This window comes from Aethalodelphis obliquidens, unplaced genomic scaffold, assembly GCF_003676395.1.
Source record: "Aethalodelphis obliquidens isolate GAN/ISIS:26980383/991018 unplaced genomic scaffold, ASM367639v1 scaffold2, whole genome shotgun sequence".
Taxonomy (NCBI): Eukaryota; Metazoa; Chordata; class Mammalia; order Artiodactyla; family Delphinidae; genus Aethalodelphis; species Aethalodelphis obliquidens.
The window spans coordinates 83,385,840-83,411,361 of NW_020837946.1; positions in this window are offsets into that span (position 1 = coordinate 83,385,840).

The following is a 25,522-nucleotide window of genomic DNA, read 5'->3' on the forward strand; positions in this document are numbered from 1 at the left end:
TTGCCCAGGGGTATAGGATGCCAGCCAAGACTGCCTCTAGGTAAGGCCCACTGGAGGCAATCAGAGACCTCATGTTGAGCTCACTATTCACTGGTCCTCCAGACATACACAAAAGGTAATGACTCTGGTTGACACTGGAGCTGAATGTTCTTTAATACAAGGTAACCCTCAAGAGTTTTCTGGTCCCCCCAGCAACACTGATGGTTATGGAGGGCAATCAGCTATGACCAGGAAGGTATTTTTGACACTGCAAGTTGGGGGTCACCCCACTGCCAAAAATATGAGGTTTTTAATCTCTTCAATACCAGAGAACATATTGGGCATTGATATCCTACAAGGTCAACTCTGCAAACCTCTATCAGTGAATTTGAGCTCCAGGTTAATCAAACCAGTGCTGAAGGGGAACACCAACTGGGAACCAGTAAACCTGGTACCCCTGTGAAGAATGGTAGCTCTCAAGCAATATAAATGTCTGGGGGAATAAGGAAGTAGGAGAAACTATCTAAGAATTGCACTAAGTGGGTATCGTATACCCTTCCCATCGTGCTTTCAACAACCTAGTAAAAAAAAAAAAAAAAACAGATGGCTCATGACATATAATGGTGAACTCCCAAGAACTGAACAAGGTAGTACCCACCCACCCCCATCCATGGGGCTGTGTTCAACACTGCCACCATCTTAGATACCTTGGCCATGGTCCCAGGGGTGTACTATGCTATATTGGACTTAACAAATGTCTTTTTCAGTACACCCCTGGCCACTGAGTCACAAGATAAATTTCCCTTCTCTCTGGAGAGGCAACAATGGACCTTTCAAGTGCTTCTCCAAGCTCCCAAGCTGCCCAGCCCCACCATATGTCATGGGGTGGTAACCTGAGAGCTGTCCTTGTTCTCCTTCACCACATCAGTACATTTGAGGATATAATGTTAACATGTAAAGACTTGCCCCTGCAACAGGACACTCTGCAGACTTTGCTAGAACACCTTCAAGGGAGAAGATGGGTGGTAAAACCACAGAAAATTCAAGGCCCAGGCAGTACTGTAAGTTTTAGAAATCATTTTGTCAGCTAAGACATGTGTTGTCCCCAAAGCTGTTTAATAAGATACAAGCCTATCCAACCCCTAAAAAAGTAAAGAAGATGCAAGCCTTTATAGGGATTTGGGAGTTTTAAAGGACTTTTATTCTCTACCTGGCACACTGCCTCCATCCCTAATAAAGAAAGGGGACATACGGGACTGAGAATCAAAGCAGCAAACCACTCTGAGAAGGCAAAAATACTAGTAAAGCAAATTAAACCTCTGGGCATCTCCCCCAAGCAGGGCTCCTGTTCGAGTTAGGCATGTCTGTGACTTTGAAACGTATGAGTCAGGCACTGTGGCAGAGACGACAGAAGGGGAGATACTCCAGGAATTTTGGTCCCAGCTCTGAAAGGGGACAAAAACCGAATATACCCACACAGAGCAACAATTCCTAGCAGTGTACACAGCACTCCTACAGGTGGAACCTCTCAGGAAGGTGGAACCTCTCAGGAACACCACGGCAGCAAATAGGCTGAACTCAGAGCGGTTTGGCTCGTGATCACTCACAAGCCCTGGCCATTAACCCTTTACACTAACAGTTGGGCTGTTCTAAAGAGATTATGGTTGGGACAATGGGAAGCCAAGGGATAGATGATTCATGAGTGGGCCCTTATGGAGTCAAGATATATGGAGGGACATTTAGGTTAGCCTGCAAGAGCCTGAGCAGCCCTCACTGTTTTCCATAGCCTGGCTCACAGGGCACTGACACTCCCTGGCAATCAGGAAGCTGATGTCCTAGCAACTGACCCTTCAGTGGATACAACAACTTGGGTACATAAAAAAAGTTACCATCCCAGTGCCCAGGTAGGATGGCATATTGCCAAAGATGCTGGATTACCTTTAAAATACAATGACTTGGTTAATGCAGTAACAATATGTCCTGTGTGTTCTTTTTTGGGGGGGCCGTGCCGCACAGCTTGTAGGATAGCTCCCCAGCCAGGGATTGAACCTGGGGCCCTGGCAGTGAAAGCACTAAGTCGTAACCACTGGACCACCAGGGAATTCCCTGTCCTGTGTGTTCGAAACAACACCCAACGCAACTTCCAAGGGAGTCTGGGGCCATTCAATGGAGTTCCCAACCAGTGAGAGGTTGGCAAATTGATTATATTGACCCGCTCCTTCTGAGTGAAGGTTCTAAATATACCCCAGTTTGTACAAACACCAAATCTTGCCTAGCCCAAGTTTTACCCTGTCACTGTACAAACCAGGCTGCCACTATTACGGTATTAGGGAGGCTGAGTATCATATATGAATACGCTCATCAAATGGAAGTGACTGTCATATTTCAAAAGTCATGATATGCAAGACTGGGGGAAAAAAAATGAACATGACATTAAATAGAGGTTCCATCTCCCCTGTAACCTGAAAGAGGCAGGATTGATAGAAAGGAAAATGGAATACTATATTAAAACAGCAGATTAAATTCTGAACAGGTAAAATCACCTCAGCCAGGTGGACTAAAATAATGTCCCAGGCTTTAATACATTTGAATCATCAACCAATAGGGCCTGCTGCCCCATATGCCAGACTGAAGACCCTGCTGAGGCACCTAATACCATAAAATATAAAAATCATGGGAAATAGCCATTGCCCTGAATTTCACCGTAGATCAATGTGTTATGCTGCTGAGAACACCAAGCTCTGTCATACCTGGAAAAGGAATTATCTACTAAAATTTATTTACTAAAATTACAGTGAGACATTGCCAGGATGGATGAGTTACTTGGCACCCCTGGATGAGGGGGAACCACTCAGTCTCCACTGGTATCCCGTTGTCCTGCTACAAGCTGGACCTATCAAAACACATTACACCTGGAGTAGAACACACATCATTAAAAGAGAGGACAAGAAGTTTTGGCCTGGCATATCCTGCTTCCAGTCCATTCTCTCCTGCCTGGCAGTGCTGCCTCCCGCCACCAATGTGTATGGTACATACAACCAAGTCAAGTTCCTAAAGCTGCCAACCTTCCTCTCCTCAAGGCCAGGTGGGCACGTTTGGTTTCCCACTGGTATGACCATTTGGCTGCCATGTTTATTCCCTCCATTGGCCTGGAGGACATGATAGCCCTTGCTACATTCACAAAAAGGCTTAAATTATGGCCAGCAAAGCCTGTTCTTCTTGAACACTGGAGCTCTCCTCCAAAATAGAATGGCCTTGGACATTATTGTGCCGCAAAAGGACCCATCTGAACAATTATCCCAATAAAAATGTTGTGTTTTCATCCCTGATGAGTCTATTAATGTGTTATCTTTACTAAATCACATAAGACCACAAGTGAATACCCTGAGTGATCTGGGGCCCAGCCTAGGGGACTTAGTAAATCAATGGTTTGGCTCATTGGGCTCTTGGTAAAATATATTAAAAAAAGGTACCACTAATTTAAAAAATTGTTGTCTCAATCTTTGTTTTCTCTTACACATGCTTGCATTGTTGCTGTGGCATCTGTCTCCAACGCAGCCAGATAGCCACCAAGTGAACCATCTCCATGCCAGTGAAACCCCTTGCTGACCACACAGGATGTATTGCAAAAGACGAGGACATATAGAGATTATAAAAGCCAGTCACAACAAATTGAGTGTTGGAGAAAGTAATGAGGAGGTGACTACCCGCTGACCCAAGAACTAAAACTGGTCAGTCAAAAGCTCCTGACTCCCTCCCCTGTACTTGGAATGTACGTTGAGTGAGCAATGTGTTGTTGAGACCATCTGGATGGTATACTGACTGAACTCAGCTATGCCTCTATATAAACTTGTAAGATTTGGTGGACAGGTGAGAATCTACTAATCTTGAAGCCACCCAAGATAAACCTTGTAAGTATGTTCTCATGCTTATTAAACCTGCCACCTACCTATCTGGAATGGTCTGCTTCTTTCTTTGGACTCTACCCCACCTCTGAGTATGGAGGTTGGTTTCAGAATTCACCAGAAAAGGTTGTGAATCAACACACTAAAACTTTGTTTCAGCAATACACAAATATACAACTATAAACATGGCAACTTGGGTTTTTTTAAAGTAGGAAGAGTAGTCTGATGATTTTGAAAAACTAACAAATGAAAGAGCAGACTAGTCAGCTCTCTATTACTGGTATTGTGATCCTGGGCAAGATACTAATTTTCTATTTTAATTTTACAACCAATGAAATGGGACAATAGTATTGATACCTACCTCATAGGACTATTATGAGAAAGAAATTATATAATCGGCATGAAGTATTTAGCAGAGTGCTTGGCATATATAAAACCAATTACTGGTATTTATTATTATAACTACAACTAGTTTTTTAAAATTTTACTTCCATTTGTACTCTTGCCCTAGGCCCTTTGTTATTAGGGTCAGGACTGCCTTTTGCCCATCCCTTACTCCATTCTTCAGCTCTTGCTACCGAACCAAACTTAGATGCACTCACCGGACTCACAGTAAAGTCAGTCTACTGATACTGGGTGTGGTGAAGGAAAGTACAGCATTTTTTGCAAAGCACCCAACATGGGGCCATAAGGAGAACAAGCGTCTCATGCTTAAAAGACCTGAATTCCCCAAAGGCTTTCAGAGAAGGGTTTTTGAAGGAAGGGTGCCTCATCAGCTCGTGGACACTTTTCTGATTGGTTGGTGGGAGGTAACCAGGTGATATAACATCATCTACCTTCTAGTTCCAACTGGTCTGGGGTCTACATGCTTGTGGTCAGCATGTAGTTAATTTCTTCCACCTGGTGGCTGCAAAACAACTCAAGGATATGACTCAGAATATTATCTACATACCTTGAGAAGGAACTAAAGACTCTTGACTTTGTTTATGGCTAAACTACTATTATTTTGTCATGCTTGACTGTTTTCCCTTGTTTCTGCATTTTTCTCACTTCTTTGATTAAATTTGCTCATTGGAACCTGGGGAAGGCCTAGGAGGCTAAAGCATTTTTTTTTTTAATACAAACAAGAGACGGGTGACACCAGGGGGAGGGGATCTGTCCGAGGAAGGCCCCACAGAGTACTGCTCAGTTTTACTCTGACTCTGTTATACATAACCTGCCCACAGAGGCATTTTCCTAAACCCCAGCTCTCCCTCCATATCAATGTGTTTCAAGGCTCCCTCCAAGTTTCTGTCTAAATCAGAAGTAAAATCCGGTGTATCTCTGTAGAGCTTCCAAGGTCTCAGTTACGTCTCACGCATCTTTCATTCTCCAGCTTTAACTTCTACCGCTCCTCAAATCTAATTGTATATCAATTATGTAGTCTTCCATGTATCCTCTATGTTTGCCCTTTTGTTCTTCCTGGTCTAGGTAACTGAAATGGAACCCTCATCCTTTATCAAGCATTGAAATACAAGCCATTCTTGACCCAAGCTTCAGAAAAATTTACCTGTCTACAGCAGCCTATCTGATCTCAATCATCTAGATCCTTACTACTCATCAGTTGTAAGACATCCACTGGGATCCTTTTGGAAACACAGAATCTCACACTCCACCCACGCGTACAGAATCAGAATCTACATTTCAACAAGTTCCCTAGGTGATTTTTATTCCCTCTTGCACTGTTGGTGGGAATGTAAATTGATACAGCCACTATGGAGAACAGTATGGAGGTTCCTTAAAAAACTAAAAATAGTACTACCATACGACCCAGCAATCCCACTACTGGGCATATGCCCTGAGAAAACCATAATTCAAAAAGAGTCATGGGGCCTCCGGGGGAAGATGGTGGAAGAGTAGGACACGGAGATCACCTTCCTCCCCACAGATACACCAGAAATACAGCTACACGTGGAACAACTCCTACAGAACACCTACTGAACGCTGGCAGAAGACCTCAGACCTCCCAAAAGACAAGAAACTCCCCACGTAGGGCAAAAGAAAAAAAGAAAAACAGAGACAAAAGAATAGGCACGGAACCTGCATCAGTGGGAGGGAGCTGTGAAGGAGGAAAGGTTTCCACACACTAGGAAGCCCCTTCGTGGGCGGAGACTGCGGGTGGCAGAGTGGGGGAGCTTCAGTGCCACGGAAGAGAGCGCAGCAACGGGTGCGGAGGGCAAAGCGGCGAGATTCCCGTACAGAGGATCGGTGCCGACCGGCACTTACCAGCCCAAGAGGCTTGTCTGCTCACCGGCCGGGGCGGGTGGGGCTGTGAGCTGAGGCTTGGGCTTTGGTTGGAGCGCAGGGAGAGGACTGGGGTTGGCAGCGTGAACACAGCCTGAAGGGGTTAGTGCACCATGGCTAGCCGGGAGTGAGTCCGGGAAAAGGTCTGGAGCTGCCGAAGAGGCAAGAGACTTTTTCTTCCCTCTTTGTTTCCTGGTGCGCGAGGAGAGGGGATTAAGAGCGCTTTTTAAAGGAGCTCCAGAGACGGGCGCGAGCTGTGGCTAAGAGCGCGGACCCCAGAGACTGGCAGGAGACGCTAAGGCTGCTGCTGCCGCCACCAAGAAGCCTGTGTGCGAACACAGGTCACTCTCCACACCTCCCTTCCGGGAAGCCTGTGCAGCCCGCCATTACCAGGTTCCTGGGATCCAGGGACAACTTCCTCGGGAGAACGCACGGTGCGCCTCAGGCTGGTGCAACGTCACTGTGGCCTCTGCCGCCGCAGGCTCGCCCCGCACTCCGTGCCCCTCCCTCCCCCTGGCCTGAGTGAGCCAGAGCCCCCAAATCAGCGGCTCCTTTAACCCCGCCCTGTCTGAGTGAAAAACAGACACCCTCTGGCGACCTACACGCAGAGGCGGGGCCAAATCCAAAGCTGAGCCCCTGGGAGCTGTGAGAACAAAGAAGAGAAAGAGAAATCTCTCCCAGCAGCCTCAGAAGCAGTGGATTAAAGCTCCACAATCAACTTGATGTACCTGCATCTGTCGAATACATGAATAGACAATGAATCATCCCAAATTGAGGAGGTGGACTTTGAGAGCAAGATTTATTATTTTTTCCACTTTTCCTCTTTTTGTGAATGTGTATGTGTATGCTTCTGTATGAGATTCTGTCTGTATAGCTTTGCTTCCACCATTTTCCTAAAGTCTATCTGTCCGTTTTTTAAATTTTTTTTCTTAATTATTTTTTAATTTAATAACTTTATTTTATTTTATCTTCCTTCTTTCTTTTTTCCTTCCTTCTCTCCTTCCTTCCTTCCTTCCTCCCACCGTCCCTCCCTCCCTCCCTCCCTCCTTTCTTTCTTTCTTTCCTTTTCTTCTTTCGTTCGTTCTTTCTTTCTTCCTTCCTTCCTTCCTTCATTCCTCCCTCCTCCCTCCCTTGCTTCCTTTCTTTCTTTCATCCTACTTCTACTAATTCTTTCTCTCTACTTTTTCTCCCATTTATTCTGAGCCGTGTGAATGAAAGGCTCTTGGTGCTACAGCCAGGAGTCGGTGCTGTGCCTCTGAGGTGGGAGAGCCAACTTCAGGACACTGGTCAACAAGAGACCTCCCAGCTCCACATAATATCAAATGGCGAAAATCTCCCAGAGATCTCCATCTCAACACCAGCACCCAGCTTCACTCAACCACCAGCAAGCTACAGTGCTGGACACCCTATGCCAAACAACTAGCAAGAGAGGAACACAACCCCACCCATTAGCAGAGAGGCTGCCTAAAATCATAAGTCCAAAGACACCCCAAAACTCACCACCAGACGTGGACCTGCCCACCAGAGAGACAAGATCCAGCCTCATCCACCAGAACACAGGCACCAGTCCCCTCCACCAGGAAGCCTACACAACCCACTGAACCAACCTTAGCCACTGGGGACAGACACCAAAAACAACGGGAATTACGAACCTGCAGCCTGCAAACAGAAGACCCCAAACACAGTAAGATAAGCAAAATGAGAAGACAGAAAAATGCACCACAGATGAAGGAGGAAGATAAAAACCCACCAGACCTAACAAATGAAGAGGGAATAGGCAGTCTACCTGAAAAAGAATTCAGAATAATGATGGTAAAGATGATCCAAAATCTTGGAAATAGAATAGATAAAATGCAAGAAACATTTAACAAGGACCTAGAAGAACTAAAGATGAAACAAAGAACGATGAACAACACAATAAATGAAATTAAAAATACTCTAGATGGGATCAATAGCAGAATAACTGAGGCAGAAGAACGGATAAGTGACCTGGAAGATAAAATAGTGGAAATAACTACTGCAGAGCAGAATAAAGAAAAAAGAATGAAAAGAACTGAGGACAGTCTCAAAGACCTCTGGGACAACATTAAACACACCAACATTCGAATTATAGGGGTTCCAGAAGAAGAAGAGAAAAAGAAAGGGACTGAGAAAATATTTGAAGAGATTATAGTTGCAAACTTCCCTAATATGGGAAAGGAAATAGTTAATCAAGTCCAGGAAGCACAGAGAGTCCCTTACAGGATAAATCCAAGGAGAAATACGCCAAGACACATATTAATCAAACTGTCAAAAATTAAATACAAAGAAAGCATATTAAAAGCAGCAAGGGAAAAACAACAAATAACACACAAGGGAATCCTCATAAGGTTAACAGCTGATCTTTCAGCAGAAACTCTGCAAGCCAGAAGGGAGTGGCAGGACATATTGAAAGTGATGAAGGAGGAAAACCTGCAACCAAGATTACTCTACTCAGCAAGGATCTCATTCAGATATGATGGAGAAACTAAAATCTTTAGACAAGCAAAAGCTGAGAGAGTTCAGCACCACCAGACCAGCTTTACAACAAATGCTAAAGGAACTTCTCTAGGCAAGAAACACAAGAGAAGGAAAAGACCTACAATAACGAACCCAAAACAATTTAGAAAATAGGAATAGGAACATACATATCAATAATTACCTTAAATGTAAATGGACTAAATGCTCCCACTTAAAGACACAGATTGGCTGAATGGATACAAAAACAAGACCCATATATATGCTGTCTACAAGAGACCCACTTCAGACCTAGAGACACATACAGACTGAAAGTGAGGGGATGGAAAAAGATATTCCATGCAAATGGAAACAGAAAGAAAGCTGGAGTAGCAATTCTCATATCAGACAAAATTGACTTTAAAATAAAGACTATTAGAAGAGACAAAGAAGGACACTACATAATGATCAAGGGATCAATCCAAGAAGAAGATATAACAATTGTAAATATTTATGCACCCAACATAGGAGCACCTCAATACACAAGGCAAATACTAACAGCCATAAAAGGAGAAATTGACAGTAACACAATCAGAGTAGGGGACTTTAACACCCCACTTTCACCAATGGACAGATCATCCAAAATGAAAATAAATAAGGAAACACAAGCTTTAAATGATACATTAAACAAGAATGGCTTAATTGATATTTATAGGACATTCCATCCAAAAACAACAGAATACACATTTTTCTCAAGGGCTCATGGAACATTCTCCAGGATAGATCATATCTTGGGTCACAAATCAAGCCTTGGTAAATTTAAGAAAATTGAAATTGTATCAAGTATCTTTTCTGACCACAGTGCCATGAGACTAGATATCAATTACAGGAAAAGATCTGTAAAAAATACAAACACATGGAGGCTAAACAATACACTACTTAATAACGAAGTGATCACTGAAGAAATCAAAGAGGAAATCAAAAAATACCTCGAAACAAATGACAATGGAGACACAATGACCCAAAACCTATGGGATGCAGCAAAAGCAGTTCTAAGAGGGAAGTTTATAGCAATACAAGCCCACCTTAAGAAGCAGGAAACATCTCGAATAAACAACCTAACCTTGCACTTAAAGCAATTAGAGAAAGAAGAACAAAAAAACCCCAAAGTTAGCAGAAGGAAAGAAATCATAAAAATCAGATCAGAAATAAATGAAAAAGAAATGAAGGAAACGATAGCAAAGATCAATAAAACTAAAAGCTGGTTCTTTGAGAAGATAAAAAAAATTGATAAACCATTAGCCAGACTCATCAAGAAAAAAAGGGAGAAGACTCAAATCAATAGAATTAGAAATGAACAAGAAGAAGTAACAACTGACACTGCAGAAATACAAAAGATCATGAGAGATTACTACAAGCAACTCTATGCCAATAAAATGGACAACCTGGAAGAAATGGACAAATTCTTAGAAATGCACAACCTGCCAAAACTGAATCAGGAAGAAATAGAAAATATGAACAGACCAATCACAAGCACTGAACTTCAAACTGTGATTAAAAATCTTCCAACAAACAAAAGCCCAGGACCAGCTGGCTTCACAGGCAAATCTATCAAACATTTAGAGAAGAGCTAACACCTATCCTTCTCAAACTCTTCCAAAATATAGCAGAGGGAGGAACACTCTCAAATTCATTCTACAAGGCCACCATCACCTTGATACCAAAACCAGACAAGGATGTCACAAAGAAAGAAAACTATAGGCCAATATCACTGATGAACATAGATGCAAAAATCCTCAACAAAATACTAGCAAACAGAATCCAACAGCACATTAAAAGGATCATACACCATGATCAAGTGGGGTATATTCCAGGAATGCAGGGATGCTTCAATATATGCAAATCAATCAACGTGATACAACATATTAACAAACTGAAGGAGAAAAACCATGTGATCATCTCAATAGATACAGAGAAAGCTTTTGACAAAATTCAACACCCATTTATGATAAAAACCCTGCAGAAAGTAGGCATAGAGAGAACTTTCCTCAACATAGTAAAGGCCATATGTGACAAACCCACAGCCAACATCATCCTCAATGGTGAAAAACTGAATACATTGGGCTTCCCTGGTGGCACAGTGGTTGAGAGTCCGCCTGCTGATGCAGGGGACACGGGTTCGTGCCCCGGTCTGGGAAAATTCCATGTCGCGGAGTGGCTGGGCCCATGAGTCATGGCCGCTGAGCCTGTGCGTCCGGAGTCTGTGCTCCGCAACGGGAGAGGCCACAACAGTGAGAGCCCTGTGTACAAAAAAAAAAAAAAACCAAAAAACAAAAAAAGAACTGAAAGCATTTCCACTAACATCAGGAAAAAGACAAGGTTACCCGCTCTCACCACTCTTATTCAACATAGTTTTGGAAGTTTTAGCCACAGCAATCAGAGAAGAAAAGGAAATTAAAGGAATCCAAATCGGAAAAGAAGTAAAGCTGTCACTCTTTGCAGATGACATGATACTATACATAGAGAATCCTAAAAATGCTACCAGAAAACTACTAGAGCTAATCAATGAATTTGGTAAAGTGGCAGGATACAAAATTAATGCACAGAAATCTCTGGCATTCCTATACACTAATGATGAAAAATCTGAAAGTGAAATCAAGAAAACACTCCCATTTACCATTGCAACAAAAAGAATAAAATATCTAGGAATAAACTTACCTAAGGAGACAAAAGACCTGTATGCAGAAAATTATAAGACACTGATGAAAGAAATTAAAGATGATACAACTAGATGGAGAGATATACCATGTTCTTGGATTGGAAGAATCAACGTTGTGAAAATGACTCTACTACCCAAAGCAATCTACAGATTCAATGCAATCCCTATCAAACTACCACTGGCATTTTTCACAGAACTAGAACACAAACTTTCACAATTTGTATGGAAACACAAAAGACCTCGAATAGCCAAAGCAATCTTGAGAACGAAAAATGGAGCTGGAGGTATCAGGCTCCCTGACTTCAGACTATAATACAAAGCTACAGTAATCAAGACAGTATGGTACTGGCACAAAAACAGAAAGATAGATCAATGGAACAGGATAGAAAGCCCAGAGATAAACCCACACACATATGGTCACCTTATCTTTGATAAAGGAGGCAGGAATGTACAGTGGAGAAAGGACAGCCTCTTCAAAAAGTGGTGCTGGGAAAACTGGACAGGTACATGTAAAAAATGAGATTAGATCACTCCCTAACACCATACACAAAAATAAGCTCAAAATGGATTAAAGACCTAAATGTAAGGCCAGAAACTATCAAACTCTTAGAAGAAAACATAGGCAGAACACTCTATGACATAAATCACAGCAAGATCCTTTTTGACCCATCTCCTAGAGAAATGGAAATAAAAACAAAAATAAACAAACGGGACCTAATGAAACTTCAAAGCTTTTGCACAGCAAAGGAAACCACAAACAAGACCAGAAGACAACCCTCAGAATGGGAGCAAATATTTGCAAATGAAGCAACTGACAAGGGATTAATTTCCAAAATTTACAAGCAGCTCATGCAGCTCAATAAAAAAAAAAAAAAAAAAACCCGGTCCAAAAATGGGCAGAAGACCTAAATAGACATTTCTCCAAAGAAGATATACAGACTGCCAACAAACACATGAAAGAATGCTCAACATCATTAATCATTAGAGAAATGCAAATCAAAACTGCAATGAGATATCATCTCACACCAGTCAGAATGGCCATCATCAAAAAATCTAGAAACAATAAATGCTGGAGAGGGTGTGGAGAAAAGGGAACACTCTTGCACTGCTGGTGAGAATGTGAATTGGTACAGCCACTATGGAGAACAGTATGAAGGTTCCTTAAAAAACTACAAATAGAACTACCATATGACCCAGCAATCCCACTACTGGGCATATACCCTGAGAAAACCATAATTCAAAAAGAGTCATGTACCAAAATGTTCATTGCAGCTTTATTTACAATAGCCAGGACATGGAAACAACCTAAGTGTCCATCATCAGATGAATGGATAAAGAAGATGTGGCACATATATACAATGGAATATTAGCCATAGAAAGAAACAAAATTGAGCTATTTGTAATGAGGTGGATAGACCTAGAGTCTGTCATACAGAGTGAAGTAAGTCAGAAAGAGAAAAACAAATACCGTATGCTAACACATATATATGGAATTTAAGGGAAAAAAAATGTCGTGAAGGACCTAGGGGTAAGACAGGAATAAAGACACAGACCTGCTAGAGAATGGACTTGAGGATATGGGGAGGGGGAAGGGTGAGCTGTGACAGAACGAGAGAGAGGCATGGACATATACACACTATGAAACGTAAGGTAGATAGCTAGTGGGAAGCAGCCGCATAGCACAGGGAGATCAGCTCGGTGCTTTGTGACCGCCTGGAGGGGTGGGATAGGAGGGTGGGAGGGAGGGAGATGCAAGAGGGAAGAGATATGGGAACATATGCATATGTATAACTGATTCACATTGTTATAAAGCAGAAACTAACACACCATTGTAAAGTAATTATACCCCAATAAAGATGTTAAAAAAAGAGTCATGTACCACAATGTTCACTGCAGCTCTATTTACAATAGCCAGGACATGGAAGCAACCTAAGTGTCCATAGACAGATGAATGGATAAAGAAGACATGGCACATATATACAATGGGATATTACACAGCCATAAAAAGAAACGAAATTGAGTTATTTGTAGTGACTGGATGGACCTAGAGTCTGTCATACAGAGTGAAGTAAGTCAGAAAGAGAAAAACAAATACCGTATGCTAACACATATATATGGAATCTAAAAAAAAAAGTGGTTCTGAAGAACCTAGGGGCACGACAGGAATAAAGACGCAGATGTAGAGAACAGACTTGAGGACACGGGGAGGGGGAAGGGTAAGCTGGGATGAAGTGAGAGAGAGGCATGGACATATATACACTACCAAATGTAAAATAGATAGCTGGTGGGAAGCAGCCACATAGCACAGGGAGATCAGCTCTGTGCTTTGTGGCCACCTAGAGGGGTGGGATAGGGAGGGTGGAAGGGAGACGCAAGAGGGAGGAGATATGAGGAGATATGTATATGTATAGCTGATTCACTTTGTTATAAAGCAGAAACTAACACACCATTGTAAAGCAATTATACTGCAATAAAGATGTTAAAAAAAATTTTTTTAAGAAGTGCTGACCTGAAGCACAGCAGTGGTGATTAATTTAAGATGTGTCCTAGAAACACCTGGGATATAAAAACAATGACACCTATACTCCATCTGCAGATATTTTGATTCAATTGGTTTGGCTTTTATCCTAGGAATTCTATTTTCAAAATTTTCCAGTAAATCCAATATGTAATTAAGACTGAGAACCAATAACTTGGAGCCTAAATGATACCATTACATAAATGTGTTGTTCTCCAATGTTTTCCATATTAAAATCAACTTTCACTAAGTAGAAAATATATATGTATAAATTTTATTTAAATATTCTATTAAAATTCTATCAAATATTCTATCTAAAGTTAATCTCTCTATGTATGTGTGTATATGTATATACACACACATATATCAGTATGTATGATTCCTCTGAAAAAGTAATAAGTCAAAAATATACTGTTTAAAAACTTATTAAGTTTAAAAACAGTTATAATTTTTCTTGCTACCACAAGTTTGGATACTCATAGTAGGAAAAAAATCTAATCTAATATCTAATATCTAAAAACATCTAATATCTAAATCTAATACCTACCATTTATGGAATTTGTTTGAAATTTCCAAAATTATATGAATTAGGGGTTTATTATTTTCTTCACATTTTTATAATAAAACTGAAACTTTAGAAAGATTAAATAACTTGCCCAAAACTACACATCTAATAAGCAGTACCATCAATATATTAAGTTGACTCCTATGTCAGGTGCATTCTCACATCAACAGACAAATAACAACATAGAACAACAGTGAAAGTATCACTCTCACTGTTCCTCTTTTGAATTAATTCTTGAATCTAACTTCTTTTCATTTGCAGTCCAACTGTCAGGCCCTTTTTATTGAATTCTTGCAATAACTGCCCAATTGCTCTTTGAGTCAAGCTCCTCAGATGTCAATTTTATATTATTTCCAGATTCAGCTCTGTAAAATACGAATTGTAACATATCCCTTTCTGTTCCATCCACACGATGGCTCCTTCACATACTACAGTCCTCCATAATTTGGCACCTACCTCCACGTTGTTGCTTACTCTTTTTCCTTGGCTTACAATGCTTTCCCCATTTTCAATGTCTGGTGTACTCTTGAAAGTCCATATCAAAAGTCCCATTTAAAGTCTGCTAAAATATAATCTATACTTCTAAATTCATTGTAAGTGTTTACAGAAACTGTTTTGAAACATCTACTTTTGGAGGAATGGTCCTTTGGGACTTGGGATAGAGCACTAGGTCAGAGGGAGTCTCTTAAAGCATTTGACATCCATGACTCATCGTGGGACCTAAAGTAAGGAATGTTTCCTGCCCAAATTTTTAAACAGGCTTTAAAAAAATTTTTTTAAGGGATATTGTGAGGCAAGGAGTCAGCAAAGTTTTTATTCTGAGATCTATTCTGAGATAAATGAATTTTTGACATCTGTGACACTGTTCCTAAGCACTAAAAGATCTGGGTTATAGTGTACATCTTGGTCAGACATATGATATAGCATCAAGAGTCAGAGGGAAAATAAAGGCAGAAATATATTAAGACAAATAAAATGAAAAGATGTGGAGTAACCTTGTGCTGATCAACAGTGGATTGTCACATGCTTAGCCTTAGAGGAAATTCGGATTAAAAAATTTGAGTGGAAGAGACATTGTTTCTGACCATCACTACTTACATGGGAAGAATAATTCCTTCAATACCTACTGAGGCAACCTTAATAATCTGCCCCTGCCCTTTTGCATAGGCAGACCTGTTACCTTATTATGCTTTAAAACTCCATCCTTAACACACTTCTATGTCCATTCTTGATGCTCAAAAAATATTAGTCTCATGAAGGAATCAATACTCAACATATAGAATATACCCAAACTATATTGAAGAAAAACTAATGTTTCAAAGTTACCATATAAAAGGAATGTTTTCATACCTAAAAATCCATTCCCATATATAACCACCACATATTAAATATGAATCAAGTTAATATTTCCACACGTCATATTAGATATATATTTATAGATAAAGCTAATTACTACTTAACCAAATACAACTGCTTAACCCATGTTAATTCCAACTAGTTGATTCTGCACTTCTGTGTCTATAAAAAATGCATTATCACAAATACAAAGTTTACCAGTTATTTGACTGAATCGATTGATTAGCTTGAATATAAGTAGTTTTATCATTTAACTGAGCCAGACACTATCTTATTGGATTCTAATTCATTGGTCAAATCACATCATATATCTCAATGTTAAATATACTATCTATTTTGCATTTAACACAATTTGGCTGCATTTATTTGAGTGATTTAAGTGCTGATAAGTTCCAAGCCTTAGAATTGTATAATATGGGTATTATAATACATTCTCAAATGCCAATAATATTTTTGGCACTATCTTAAAAAACAATTTTAAGACCTAATACAAATTTGCTTGCAAACCTCCCATTTTACTTTTTAGTGTTTTACTGAAGGAGTCCTGTGAAAAATTACCAAGGTCTCTAACACAAAATTTAAATTCTTAGTGGCCAATGGAATTCTGCAATTCCATTAACACAAGAGCCTGACATAGCTGAGATTTATATTGCCAGAAACTCTCATTTGATTTATAATCTGGTAATCCTTTTATCCTCCATTTATATGCAGTATAACTTGACGTAACTGCAAGAATGCCTTCACTAATAGAATTCACGAATATTGGACCAAGACATTTTTTAGATCATAAAGGCTCTCTGAAAAGGCAAAGAAAGGGAAAGGCTAGACCTGACTAGGATGGGATTTGGCTTTAACACAGTCTAATAAAATGAAACTCAGGTTAAAACTACTGAGTTTAGAACAGTAGATTAGCATAGAGTTCTCTTTAGATGGGTCTGCTCTCTCAATGCAGCCCACATAACTGTTTTATCAGTCCTTGGGCTACAAAGGAGATATTTGTAGCTTTTGTTACAGTTCATATTAAAAAGTTACGTGGACTTATGAAGTGTATGTATATGGGGAGAGACAAAGAAAGTGGAATCTGGAAGGGGAGAACGTTCTAAACGTCATACTGAGCCTGGGAAAATTCTGGGATATAAAGAAAGTGAAGTACAACAAAGAACGTTTGCCACATTTGTTTCATTTACAAAATGGTATCTTTAAATCAAACACCACCACCAACAACAACAAAAAAAACATAGTAAACTAAAAATCCAAGGTTTGTATCTGTTACCGTCTTCTCTTTGTAACCAATCTCCACTCCTTTCCCATCCATATTATGTCCTATTTGTTGAATACACTTTAAACTTGGTTTGAGTATTAATTCTTCTCAATATTTTCCATTCAACAGTAAAATACTGTTTCCATCTCTTTACATTCATTCAAATGCTGATTTTGAACAAATATTATTTTATTTTCATGGTTTTTCTCTATGCACTACAGAATTCCAGCTTTCAAAAAATTCTTAGATACGTAAGAAATATTATGTGTAAGCCCATATCCATACATGATACATGCATAGAAAACTCAATTAGAGGACTATGTTATTACATTTGGGAGGTTAGTGGGATATCAAATGACTTGGGGATACTTGCCTTTGTGCTTTTGTATGTTTTCTCAATTTTCTGCTTGAATATGTATTATTCTGGAGCTTCGTAAAATTCAGAAATATTCTTGTGAAGAAATAAACTTTGAAAGTGCCTACATTACTTTAACAAAAATGTATAGTAGAGTACAGTGATAAGGTCATAGGAGATGAATGCTTTATGATACCAGGTCATCCAAAATAAGGTACTACTCAGGTAGTTTCTACCATTTTTAGCATTTTAAAATTTTCTGTGATTTAAATATCACTCTCTCATCAATAATATGTCTTTGTTACTTTTATCATTTGCTATTTTAAACCTTACAATACACGGCATCCACAATACTAAATAAACTGTGGCGAAACATGTTTTAAGGTTAATTTAACCACAAACTTACAGCTTTAAAACAAATTTCACAAGTAAAGCAGGATAAAAAAAATATTTACCTCTCAATAACTTCAGACATAAAATAGTAAATGTAAATACTTAATTCTACTGAATTAATCGTTAGATTTTATTTTAGTGATCTTTAAGTCAGAGAAATAAGGGGAGGGAGAGATACAGAGAGGGAGAGATGGAAAGGCAGAGTTAGAGATGGAGAGAGACAGAGGTAGAGAGAAAGATAAAGTCACATTAGCAACATTAGGCAGAATCCTATGCCTGGATCAAAAGCTTGACACACTGTCCCTTTAGTTGATGTGAATATGAGTCAAATACAAAATGTCTCTGTGTCCTCTAAAGGAAAAATACTGTTACCAAGATCTCATACCACAAACACTCTGCCTTGCAGTTTAAGCTGAATGCAAAGCCTGGCATTATAAAAGTTGTACAACTAAATCTTCCTCTATTAACATGCATATATTTATTATTATTATTAAATTTTTTAATTTTAGAGTATTAGTGGGCAATGTAGAAATTTTGTTGACTCATTAGAAAGACCTAATTTGTTAATCTGCACAATGTAACGTTGTATTAAGAGGCTGTATTTATAGCATTAATTTTAAGTCCCCATTTGAACTGCTATATTAGAGAAGAAAACAAAAAAAAGTAAATCTAAAAATTAAACTGAGAGCTTTGCCTAGTTTTCCAATTTGCTGAACACACACATATTCTCTCCTCTTCTCGCCTCATATCTACCCCTCTCTAAATTCCTTTAACTTTTTACTTCGTTTTCATTTATTTCCCTCTCTGTTGCCCTCTCTCCATTTTCTTTTTCACTATTCCTTTTAAATTTTTCTCCCTATTCCTTTTAAATTTTGTCCACCCTACTACCATACAAGTAGAACTTTGCATATTACTATGTCAGTTCTGAATTCCATTCATTTATTCACGGTGATCACCAAAGACAAATTATTACATTTCCTTCTAAAGCAGTTAACGTTTTCAGAAACTTCATGCATTATAGCAGTTCGTGATTCAGTCAAAATGAATCAAATAAAATATTGGTTAAGTTTCATATTCTACTTCCCTATGACTTGTGATCTGGTTGTACTGAAATAAAATTAGGAAGCTTCTTAGAATTAATTTAAGCATTATACTGCATTATACTAGAAGTAATCATATGTGTAGTGCATTACTGTAATCCATTTTTTCCTATTTTCTAGATAATGATTGCCTCTGTGATACAATGATATAATACTGTCACTACATTCAATTTTTCAGCAAAATACATTTAATTCTGGTAATGATAAGAAATCAGTGCATTACAGTATCTATAAGACTGTATCATAACTGGACAAGAATACACCATTTATACCTTTTTCTATACCTTAATATGGAAAAATTTGTTACTCATTGCAAGTGTGTACTATCTTGAATTACAATAGGCAAAGTAGGGGATAGTGGGAAAAAGTTTGGCATTCCAAAATTAACTTAAGTCCTTGATGACATGTTTTTCAAGATGAATGTGTGTGTGTGTAGGCAATAGTTCAACACAAGATAGAAAAGGACATGTTCCAGATATGACCAAAAATAATATTAAAGTAGTTTATAAAATGTTCTCCTGGAGAACTCATTTTCCTTAGGAATGATGGATTTTCTCTAGAGGCAGGGAAATGAATTAACGCATCGCTAAATATCATTTGTTTGTTTTATCTGTGAAAATTTCCTAAAAATAATTTAAGTTGGAGAGTTAGAAATACTTGGATGTAATTACTATTTTTAATCTTAAAAATTTTTGAGAATGTTACTTAACTCTTTGATTCTCAGGGGTTTTTTTGCTGTACGCGGGCCTCTCACTGTTGTGGCCTCTTCCGTTGCGGAGCACAGGCTCCGGATGCACAGGCTCAGCAGCCATGGCTCACGGGCCCAGATGCTCCACGGCATATGGGATCTTCCCAGACAGAGGCATGAGCCCGTGTCCCCTGCATCGGCAAGCGGACTCTCAACCACTGCGCCACCAGGGAAGCCCGATGATTCTCAGTTTTTAACTAAAAAATGGAGACTACACTCCTCAATGTTATTGTGTGGATTAAAGGATATAATAAAAAAGCAACTAGCATGAATATACAACACACCTTTCTCTCTTTCTTGCCCCCTTTCTTTCAGAATATCATTTTGACCTTATTTTCAGGGAATTCATATGTGTTAAGGTAATTATTTTCTTATAACTCTTAAAATAAGAACAGTAATAAGACTCGGGCTTCCCTGGTGGCACAGTGGTTAAGAATCTGCCTGCCAATGCAGGGGACACGGGTTCGAGTCCTAGTCCAGGAAGATCCCACATGCTGCAGGGCAACTAAGCCCGTGCGCCACAACTACCGAGCCTGCGCTCTAGAGCCCGCGAGCCACAACTACTGAAGCCCAGGCGCCTAGAGCCTGTGCTCCACAACAGGAGAAGCTACCGCAGTGAGAAGCCCGTGCACCACAACAAAGAGTAGCCCCCGCTCACCTTAACTAGAGAAAGCCCGTGCACACCAATGAAGATCCAACGCAGCCAAAAATAAATAACTTTTTAAAAATGACTCTCTTTAGTTCTATTGAATTATACCTTCATTTCTAGAAAGTAGAAAAGCCTTATGATAAAATAATCTAAGTTAAATATATTAAATATATCAATTATCTCTGATTTGTATTTAGCTAAATGGATTTTCTATTTTTCTTTTAAATGAGTAATGTAAACCACATGATAAAAAGAATTTTTGTCTCTGGTCTTTATTGTTATATCCCTGGTGGCTAGAAAAAAACACCTCAGACATATGCACTCAAGGAATATTTATAGAATTGAAAATACAATCAAGTTTGAGCTGTTACCCATTTCCCTCAATCCATTTTAATTGGAAATAACTGTCCTGACTTGGTTTTATTAAAAATAGACAAGTTAAACTTATGGTTACCAGGGGGGACGAGGGGAGGAGGGATAAATTTGGAGATTAGCACTGACATATACACACTACTATATATAAAATAGATAATAAGGACCTATTCTATAGCACAAGAGCTCTACTCAATACTCTGTAATGGCCTATATGGGAATAGAATCTTATATATATATAAGTATACATATATATATAAGTATATATATATATGTATATGTATATATATATACATATATGTATATGTATAACTGATTAACTTTACTGTACACCTGAAACTAATAAATCACAAATCAACTATACTCCAATAAAAATTTTTTTTAATTTTTAAAAATAGACAATTTAATATTTTCAATGATAACGTACAATTATCTTCATTTTAGTTTAAAGTACAAAATGGAAAAGGTGATGTATATAGTAGAAAATTAACGTATCAGCCTACTCATTTTTTGGAAATAAATCAAGCATTCAAAGTTTATTCAAACTATTTGGAAAAAAGAATAATATTTGCCAATTTATTTACCAATAAATATTTACCATATTTATTGGTAAATAATATTTACCAATATGAGAAGAATGATAACATAAAGTTAATATATTCATTGTCCAAAGAAGAGTTTGTATTGGCAATTTGCAAAATTGAGTGCTCAGTATAACCCTTGTTGTTCAAAATAATAGAAGACAACTGTGGATTCTGAACTCATATGAACATTTCATCTTTTGCAATTGATATACTTGAAGTTTGATTATGCTGCCCTCTTCTTATTTCCTAAATATATATACATATAATTTAAATATATACATATATATATATATAAATTTTCTTTTAATCTCCCACAATAATAAAAGTTTTTCGGAACAAAAGGAAGACAAGAGCTACCATCTGGAGAGAGAAAGTTTTAGGTACATCATCGAAGGCAATGAATCTAAGAATCCAGGAAGATCTTGAACTATTACTCTTTCACTTTATTTTTAATCATGAAAATACTTGCTAGGAAAAAAGACTATCTAAATAGCAGCCATTTTTATGTTCAGATATTTGCCATGTAAAATAATTGGATGTCAGATGAGGAACTGCCTGTCATATTTTGCTATTAAAATAATATATTTCGGTTCATAACTAGACCTGCCTTAGTGAGTTACTGTAGCTTATGGTCTCCCTGAGATTTTCCAATGGGATTTTAGTAATACTCTTATGTTTGCCATCTTAAGCAGTACAGGCTGTTAAACTCAATTTGTAAGAAAAATATTCAGGTATAAAACCAGATAATCTGTATCCCTTTGGAATCAAAAGTCACTTTGCCAAAATATTTTAACACGCGAAATTGCTCTTGAGAGATGTTTGCCATGATAAAATGACAGAAAACTACATTTCCATTATAATTATAACTGACTTGTGGTGCTAAGTTTTTATAATTTAAAGGTATTCTCAACTCTGACAGCCCTTCCATGTTGAATTATGCATCTCAGGCTCTTAAATAGTTCTGCTGGCACGAGACAGCTGAGATGAAGTTGTCTTTCTAAAATAATTGCTCCATGGAGCATCCATTATACCTTCAGAAAAAATGTATTACTTGACTTCTACAAATTATAGACTAGCCTATAATGGGTATTTTTGACAGCTATTAGCTTAAAAAAAAATCTGAACAGTAAAATGAGTATTGATATCACAATGGTGTGCTGTGCATGTTAATACCAACCTTCTCTGTACTTCCCTTCTAAAACATGATGTAATCATTAATTATAATAATATTGATGTAACTGAACTCATGTTAAAATATAGTATTGGCAAAGTATATCATTTTCTCACCTATGAGATAAAAAGCATTAACTCAATATTTACAGTATGTATTGAAGGAACTGTCCAAGTTTAAAAGATAAAAAATGAATTCACTTTTGGTAATGTTTTTCTGAATCATGAAGTTACTGGGTATATTTTTAAAATTGTGAATGAGACAATAATCTGAGAAAGATAAAGATCATATGTTTTTATCTCCCAGATTCCTCTTCAAAATATTGAACACTGGTGAAAGCATGATTTGTCAATAATTTGTTAAAATATATATTCTAATTTCTTGGCAAGAAGTTTATGCTTTGTATTGCTATGGCAGTTAAAATTTCCCCTAATAAAAACACTTGCAAATGTCCTTTCAGGAATATTCTATCTCATGGAACCATAATGATCCGTTATTAAAATCCAGAACAAAAAAATAGTGACAGTCAGGAATCAGGGTCAGGGGCTATTTTCTTTACTGTTTCTATCTATACCAATTAATTGCAGTCATGTGAATGAAATATTTGTTGTTAAGTTTAGGAGAATTCTATGCAAACATAGGTAAAGTTTTCAATGTTATGTAAACATCCAGTAAATATTTCCCAAGTCTATTGCATTGCTAGATTTCTTTATTTTTTGTTTTTTTAATATGACCACAGTAGGAAGAAATGGCTTAAGTTCCCATGTCTCTCCTATATAAACAGTTCACAGACCCAGACACAGACATACGTCCCATCTAAAGAATCAAAAAGCTAACATGTATAATGAAAATTCAGGTTAATTAATATAATAACCAAAGGTGTATCAACTGCTTAGTCTGTCCTACCCTGCCAAGAACTGATCACACAGTTATAATTTATACATATTCCTTATTAACCATATCCTAGAGGGCTCATCCCTCCACACATGGCCAGATCAAAAATTGCACGCCTACGTGGTCTCTTCAAATTCCTTTGGCTTTAAGTTCATCCTCACCTCTTAGGTTAATAGTAGAAAGACAATTCTTGTGCTAAGCTCCAGCACTCCATTTGTTACTTACTGAGGCTTAGGTGGGGTGGTGGTGATGGGTAGAATGATAGATGGAAATATGACAGAGTTTTAGTACATCTTTCCAGTTCTACTTTCTTACTTTCACATCTCTTATTCAAATGAAGTATTTAGAAGTCTAAATGACTAGCTAGCTTAAGAGGAAGAGAAAATTTAAAAATAAACCTTTAGTAGATAATTTTAAGAGAACAGGATAAGAGGGAAGAAAGAAAACAGGCTACAGTGACTTTGTAATACCTTGCTATACTTTAACCATCACACCCTTAATTCCTTTATACTGGACACAGTGGGTAGAGCCCAAGGTGGAGAAAAATACCCCAGTGCTGGGATTAACAAATTACATTAAAGTGATCACAACTGTCCATGATAAACTAAATTAAAATTTCTTCCATGTATCCCTTGCAGTTGATGTAAAATTAAACTTTAAAACACTTTTTAAAAAATGAGTGTCCTGCATCCTGATAGCATGAGATTTAGCTTTTTAAAATATTTATTGTAGTCCCAAATGATTATTAACTAAAATTTACCTATTTACACAGTTGAGGCATTATATGTGGAATTACCAAACCAATGAGTATCTACCCCTCCCACCAAAGCAAAATTGCGTAGAACAACATAATGACTTTTTATTTCAGGAAGCTTGAACGATACTTTACATCTTTAAAAATCATTGAAAATAGTTTTTTTTTTTAATTGGGAAAGATTACCTGCCATCAAGAACCTTTATACATCATGTTCTTTCAAAAGCCTATGCATTTATTATGAATAAAATCCAGCATGTGTATTACATGTATGCACACACACCTATGATTAATGTTAAAATGATACATAAAACAGTTCGCTGAGATGCAGTGGATTTTTGTGGGATTCTAATTACCTCTTTAGATTTTTCTATAGCCTTCAAATTCTATACAATATGAATAATTATTTTTGTTTTATGCAAGAAATACAAAAATCTGTTTATGTTTCAAAATTTTTCAACAACAAAAACAAAGTAATTTTTCTTGATGTCTTTACACTTTCCATCCTCCTTCTGACCTCTAACCCCAGTAACCCAATGTTTTCCCAGATGCAACTGATGTTAATTATTTGTGAGCACCACCCAGACCTTTATTTTCTACTTTTTTTCATATATACTATGTGTGGCAAGACTACAGGTTAGCTATTCCTTATTCAGTCTCTCAAGATAGAGAAAAAAAAATCTTTCCTCCAGTTTCCTTGCAGACAGGGGTGTGACATCCTCTGGTCAATGAAATAGAAGCAGAAGTCCTTCTGTTGGGCTTTGGGAAACTTATTAAAGTATGACATACCCAAAGGGGCATTACTCCCCTCTATCCCTCATCTTTCCCTTTTTCCTGTCTGGAGCTGTTAAGGTGCTTGGGGGGTGGGGGCAGGGGTTGCTGGCAGCAGCCTGTTTTGCAAACACAATAACAAGAGCCATACCCTTTGATAAGTCAAAACAAAACAACAAAAAACTAACTAAAAAAAGCTGGACTCTTGCTGATATTGTTGTAATACTGAATGGTTATCTTTGCATTTTGTTCTATGAGACAAGATAATGAATAGTAAGCCCCTATCTTGCTTAAGCAAATGTTATTTATGTTTTCTGTTGCAAGAAGCTGATCTGAATTCCTAGTTGAAGGTATCTAGGTACATTTAAAACTATAGCTCTGTTTCTTATTTTACATGACATTATAAGGTATTCAATTTCAAATTGTTTTTATTCACTTAATGACATTTTTAAGTTATCTTCATTTTAGCATATACAGATCTACCTTTAACTTATGTGGACTATTCAATTCTATTAATGAAACATCATTAATTTAACTTGGTAAATGCTTAAATTTAACTTGTTAGATGCTTAGGTGGCACACAATACTTGGTTATTGAAATCAATGTAGAAATTAATATCCTGGTGCTTGCATGTATATTTCTTGAGGTAGATACACAGAGTAGTAGTAG